The sequence below is a fragment of the Meles meles genome, chromosome 6 (genome assembly GCF_922984935.1).
Source record: "Meles meles chromosome 6, mMelMel3.1 paternal haplotype, whole genome shotgun sequence".
NCBI lineage: Eukaryota > Metazoa > Chordata > Mammalia > Carnivora > Mustelidae > Meles > Meles meles.
In genome coordinates this window covers 106,487,983-106,494,185 of record NC_060071.1, presented here as the reverse complement: position 1 = coordinate 106,494,185, position 6,203 = coordinate 106,487,983, and positions in this window count along the sequence as shown.

Genomic DNA, 6,203 nt, shown 5'->3' with positions numbered 1-6,203 from the left:
AAACTGAAAGAATGTGCAGTTGGGTATAATCCCATAGACCAGAATTGTGAAAAATCTTGTATGTAGTACCTCGGCATAACCTGACTCCTAGTAGTCCATTGAACTTCCAAGTTCCTCTAGTAAAAACTTCTCATGGTCTTAGCTGTTGGGCTTCATCATCTATGTATATACTATGTGACGGGAGGCTACCTGAAACTCATTCCAACTGAGCTGACACTGATGATTTATGTGGTATATGGTCTGTGGCCCAAAGCTTAGGACATTTATGTAGGACAGTGGTTCTTGACTGGGGTTGCTTTTCCACCTCTGTGCCCTGGCAACATTTGGCAATGTCTGGACGCATTTTGGTTCCCAGTGGGGGGAGGTGCTCCTGGCCTCCAGCATTGCAACCCCCACTCCCCCAGGCCCCGCATGGCATTGATATTCTGCTAAACACCCTACAATGCACAGCACACTGCACCCCACAACAAAGAATTATTTAACTCCAAATGTCAGTATTGCTAAGTTGAGAAACTCTGAGATGGAAAATTCTTTTGGTTCTGGGCACTTCTCACCAAATAAATCACTGTTTCCATATTGGTCCAGGCCATGTCTTTCCTGGATTACCACAGTCGCCTCCTAGATGGTTTTCTTGCTTCCCTATCTCCCATAGTCTTTTCTTTTTAAATTTGTTTTACTTTTTAAAAATTTAATTTGTCATGTACATACAATAAAATTCATTACATCTCATGTACAGTTCTCTGAGTTCTAACAAATGCCTAGAGGTCATTATTAGCACCACTAGGTCAACATTAGCACCATCAAGGTACAGAATGACAGCTCAATATTCCAAGTCTTTATTATGCTCTTTGGGTCTGTCCCTCCCAGGATCCACTCTGGGGTTAATCTGAGTCTTGGCAATGGCTTATATTGTAGCTAAATTCTCTAGTCTTTGCTGTGCTTCTGTGGGTATGTTCTGTACACATGGACCTGGGGGTGTGTGCCTGTTGTCTGTTTCAAACCCTGTTCTTCAGGACTTCCCTTACATACTTGGGCTCCCTTATCCTGTTCTGGTCTGAAAGATGGGGCTCTCCATTCTACACTGTTGCACAGTTTTGTGTGACTGATCCGGTCCTGCAGATGAAATGGCAAGGGAAAAAGAAGGAAAAAAAAATAACCGGCACACCTTCTTCACTACGCACAACAGGACCCCTTTCCAAATTCCTCACAGAAAGATGGATTTTCTCTCAGGTTTTAGGTGCCGGTGTTCCTGCCTTGCTGAGACAAAGCTAATGATTTTGGTGGTTGGTGTTGTTCTCAGGGCAGGGCAATGAGAGGAAAAAAGGGGAAGGGGGAAGAATTCCTTCCACATTTCTCCTGTTCCACAGTCTTCCCTGATCCAGCCTGCTCTCCTGTCAGGCAGTGGAGGAGGAAAATGTTGGGTCCATGGTCAAAGGAGTGAGACTGATACAAAGCGAAGGTCAAGCAAAGCTTTATTTCACGCCAAGGATGGAGAATCAAACTGACCGGCCAGGGCCGTCTCTTGCCAAGAGGTGACCTCTCTCTTCTTTACAGACTAGCTTTTAAGGGCAAAGGCCATGTGGTTGGGCCTGGCCACGCACAGGTGACCAATGAGATTGTAACACAGAGAAAGCTGCACAGTCCTACTAGGTCACACATAAGTGACCAATTGAATTACAATTTACCCTATAGTAGATATTTGAACTAGCCTATCACCTTGGTCAGAATTGGCGCCCAAAGGGCAGGGCCCATACTCCTTGGTAGCTAGGGAGACAGTGTGTGCCCCCACTGATTGGATACCTCCACCTGGCCTGACCCACCCTTATATTTGGGGTTTGTTACCTGCGACTGGTTTCCGGGACTTGTTTTTAAGTAAGTTCCCTGAAGGCGGGGTGGGGGGCCAGAGCCAAGGTGGAGCTGCTCTGGCTAAATAGGCCCTTACAGAAAAAAGAACAAGAAAATTCACTGGCACCCTACTGGTTATGCTTCAGGTTCTACCTTCTTGTGGTGGAAGACCTAAAATTACGGTCTTCTGTTATGTGCGGTCATGACATTTGGTAACATTGGGTATGACCCAAGTTCAAGCTCTACTCCCTACTCTGCTCGCTAGATAAGGTCCTCTAACCAGACAACCCTCTTCATGGGGACCAGGCACAGTGCTGGCTTATTCTTCAGTGGCAGGCTTCAGGTTCCCTGCCAGCCTGGGCACCACACCCTCTTTAAGCCTGGCTCACACAGACTAGTTTTTTGTTCACTGTGTTCCCAAGGGCAACTCCCTGGCCAGCGGAAACTGCTGTCAGTCTCATTTGCCTTGTGTTGAGGGTTCTGTGTTTGGCTATCTCTATAACCCCAGGGCAGGAATGCTCCTTCACAAACAGCAAGAAGAGGAGACCATCAAAACATTTCCTTCTTCAATTCACTGGCTAGTTTGTTATTATTTACTCTTTAGAGTCCTCAGGTAGTTGTGTTTTCATTCTGTCCAGAGATTTTAGTTATAATCAGTGAACAAAAGGGATTGTAGCTTGGTTACTCCATCTTGCTGGCTCTGGAAGTCCCTCTCTCCCTACAGTCTAACAAAACAACAGAAAAGGATTTCTTAAAAGGACACTAAGTCAGAATGATCCTGCTAAAATGTGTGACAGTCCACATCATTCCCCTGCTCAATGTCTCCAATAACACTATATCTTCACTCGGTAAAAGCCCGAGTCCTTATGATCATTTACAAGGCTGTAAGATCCAGCCCTCCAATCCCTGTATGACTTCATCTACAACTCATCCCAGCGCATCCACTCCAGTCATTTGATTGCTTTTTTGGTCCCCTGTAACAGCATGTATGCTTCTGCCTCTGGGCCTTTGCAGTGTTGTTTCCTCCATGTGGAATGTTCCTCCAGATATCCACATGGCTAATCTCCACAGCTTCAAATCTTTATTCGGACATGATCTTCCTTTTTTTTTTTTTTTTTTTTTTAAGATTTTATTTATTTATTTGACAGAGAGAGAGATCACAAGTAGGCAGAGAGGCAGGCAGAGAGATGGGGGGGAAGCAGGCTCCCTGCTGAGCAGAAAGCCCATGTGGGGCTGGATCCCAGGACTCTGAGATCATGACCTGAGCCAAAGGCAGAGGCTTAACCCACTGAGCCACCCAGGTGCCCCAGACATGACCTTCCTAATGAGAAGTAGGACTACTACCCTATTTAAAATCACAAATCCCTCCTCCCCTGCACTCCCAGTCTCTCATTTCCTATCCCCTCCACACACTAATCACCTTCTAACATACAATATTGTTTACTCTTTTTTTTTTCAATATTTTATTTATTTATTTGACAGAGAGAGAGAAGTCACAAGTAGTCAGAGAGGCAGGCAGAGAGAGAGGGAGAAACAGGCTCCTCACTGAGCCGAGAGCCCGATGCGGGGCTCCATCCCAGGACCCTGAGATCATGACCTGAGCCGAAGGCAGAGGCTTAAACCACTGAGCCACCCAGGCGCCCCTGTTTACTCATTTTTTTATTCTTGTTTTCTGTTACCTCTTCCTCCCCATTAGAATGATAGTTCCAGGTGGTCGGGATGTTTAATCTGTTTGGATCTTTGTACCCAGCACAGAGCTGATTAGATAATGGGCCCTCATTAATATTTATTGTTGGAATAAACAGGAGGGAATATATAAATAATACAAATATACTTTAGCAGGCCTGCTGTTACAGAGAAAAAAGGACTTAGAAAAAATTCAGGCCAGAAAAGATTATTCTAATTCTGATCTTCCATCAGCTTTTACTTAGAATACCCCTTTACCATTGACCCTGATCTTGTCTTCATGTCAGATGCTTCCCAGGGATAAAACACATTTCAGTGACTTCAACACATCTTAGTATCGATAGGTTCTTCACCTTTTTATACAGGTTAGCCAAGCAGAAAAGTTTTGGAAAACATTCTGGAACTTTGTGCCATACCCCCACTCACCCCCTTCATGAATAACCCAAGTCAGATGGCATTTCCAAACCCCATTTAAAATAGCTGTAATATTTTTTTGTGGTTAAAACATTTGTATAGAATGACTTAGAAGTTTCTGTACATAGTCTATATTACCAGTGTTCTTGTCAGTACACCCAGTCCAACCTTTCTTTAGTTTGATATAAAACCAGCCCATTTCATAGCCAGTAACACTTGGGAAACATTAAAAAAACAGAGTGAAAGGGGAGGGAAAAAATGGGTTTTCTCTTTATCAGGTGTGATGTTATGTAGCTTAATGTTAAATTTTTCACCATTTTCTCCAATTTCTCTTATAGATGGAGAGAGAGGAGATCGGGGGAAAAAGTACAGAGTTCGTGGGAGAATCTATGTTAAAGTCGAATATAATAAGCTGATGGACCACTAACATCATTTTCTCTTCCATCATTTGTTACAGATAGTATGTGTCAAACTTACCGGTCCCCTGCTCATAGTAAAAAGTATTGTGGGGGCAGATCACTATGAGAATGTAGTTGAACTGTGGAATTTCTTAAAGCTAATACTTTTTCCTAGTTTATGAGCAAAGGTAGGTATTGTATCAGTTTATGTATTTTTTTTTGAAGATTTTATTTATTTATTTGACAGACAGAGATCACAAGTAGGTGGAGAGGCAGGCAGAGAGAGAGGAGGAAGCAGGCTCCCTGCGGAGCAGAGAGCCCGATGCAGGCTCGATCCCAGGACCCTGGGATCATGACCTGAGCCGAAGGCAGAGGCTTTAACCCACTGAGCCACCCAGGCGCCCCTCAGTTTATGTATTTTGAGCCCTGACTTAATGTTATTTATTAACATTAATGTTATTTATTAACATGCTAACAAGTCAGGGAGTTGCCTCAGGGAGTTTTTTTTTTTTTTTTAAGATTTTATTTATTTATTTGACAGACAGAGATCACAAGTAGGCAGAGAGGCAGGTAGAGAGAGGAAGGGAAGCAGGCTCCCCACTGAGCAGAGAGCCGGATGCAGGGTTTGATCCCAGGACCCTGAGATCATGACCTGAGCCAAAGGCAGAGGCTTTAACCCACTGAGCCATCCAGGCGCCCCTAGGAAGTTTCTTTCTTTTTTTTTTAATATTTTATTTATTTGATAGAGAGAAATCACAACTAGGCAGAGAGGCAGGCAGAGAGAGAAAGGAAGGGAAGCAGGCTCCCCGCTGAGCAGAGAGCCCCATGCGGGGCTCGATCCTAGGACCCTGAGATCATGACCTGAGCCGAAGGCAGAGGCTTTAACCCACTGAGCCACCCAGGCGCCCCCTGGAAGTTTCTTTATTGAAGGCAGAACTGCATGAATTTAGAGTTCAAACTTTGCTTCTTCCAAACTACTTTCCTCACCACATTCAAAAATCAGCTTGTTCCCGTAAGTTCGCATCTCCTACAGAAACTTCTTAAAGTGTCATTAGGCTGTGGTTCGTAACACCTACAGAGACAGCAGTCATCATTACATTACACTTCAATAAACAAACACCGTTGAGAAAAGGAATATATTCATCCAGTCCTGGAAAGTGGTGGGGATCGGGGGTGGGGTCTTCAGAGAGGGTGGGAGGAAACGCGGGTGTTCCTATGTTTGAGGGTCCTTTGAGGGACCTGGGGGCTTTGGTTTCAGTTCTGGAATGGGTTGAACTCCATGCTCAAAAATACAGTGGAGGGGCGCCTGGGTGGCTCAGTGGGTTAAAACCTCTGCCTTTGGCTCAGGTCATGATCCCAGGGTCCTGGGATCGAGCCCCGCATCGGGCTCTTTGCTCAGCAGGGAGCCTGCTTCCCCCTCTCTCTGTCTCTGCCTGCCTCTCTATGTCTGTCAAATAAATAAATAAAATCTTTAAAAAAAATACAGTGGAGGGGCACCTGGGTGGCTCAGTGGGTTAAAGCCTCTGCCTTCAGCTCAGGTCATGATCCCAGGGTCCTTGGATCAAGCCCTGCATCGGCTCTCTGCTCAGTGGGGAGCCTGCTTCCCCCCTCTCTCTCTGTCTGCCTACTTGTGATCTCTGTCAAATAAATAAATTTAAGAAAAAATACAGTGGAGAGTTAAATTTGGAATGTAGGCTCTGGTCAGTGTACATACTTGCCATTGAAACGACTGACTTGACTTAATTATGTCAGCATGAAGTTGCTCTCAGAGTTTGGCTAAAGCAGACAGAACCTCTTTTCCTGAAAGGAGCAGGAGCGAGCGGGCGCTCGCGTTTCCGTGAATTTTGAGCCTCGCCTCCC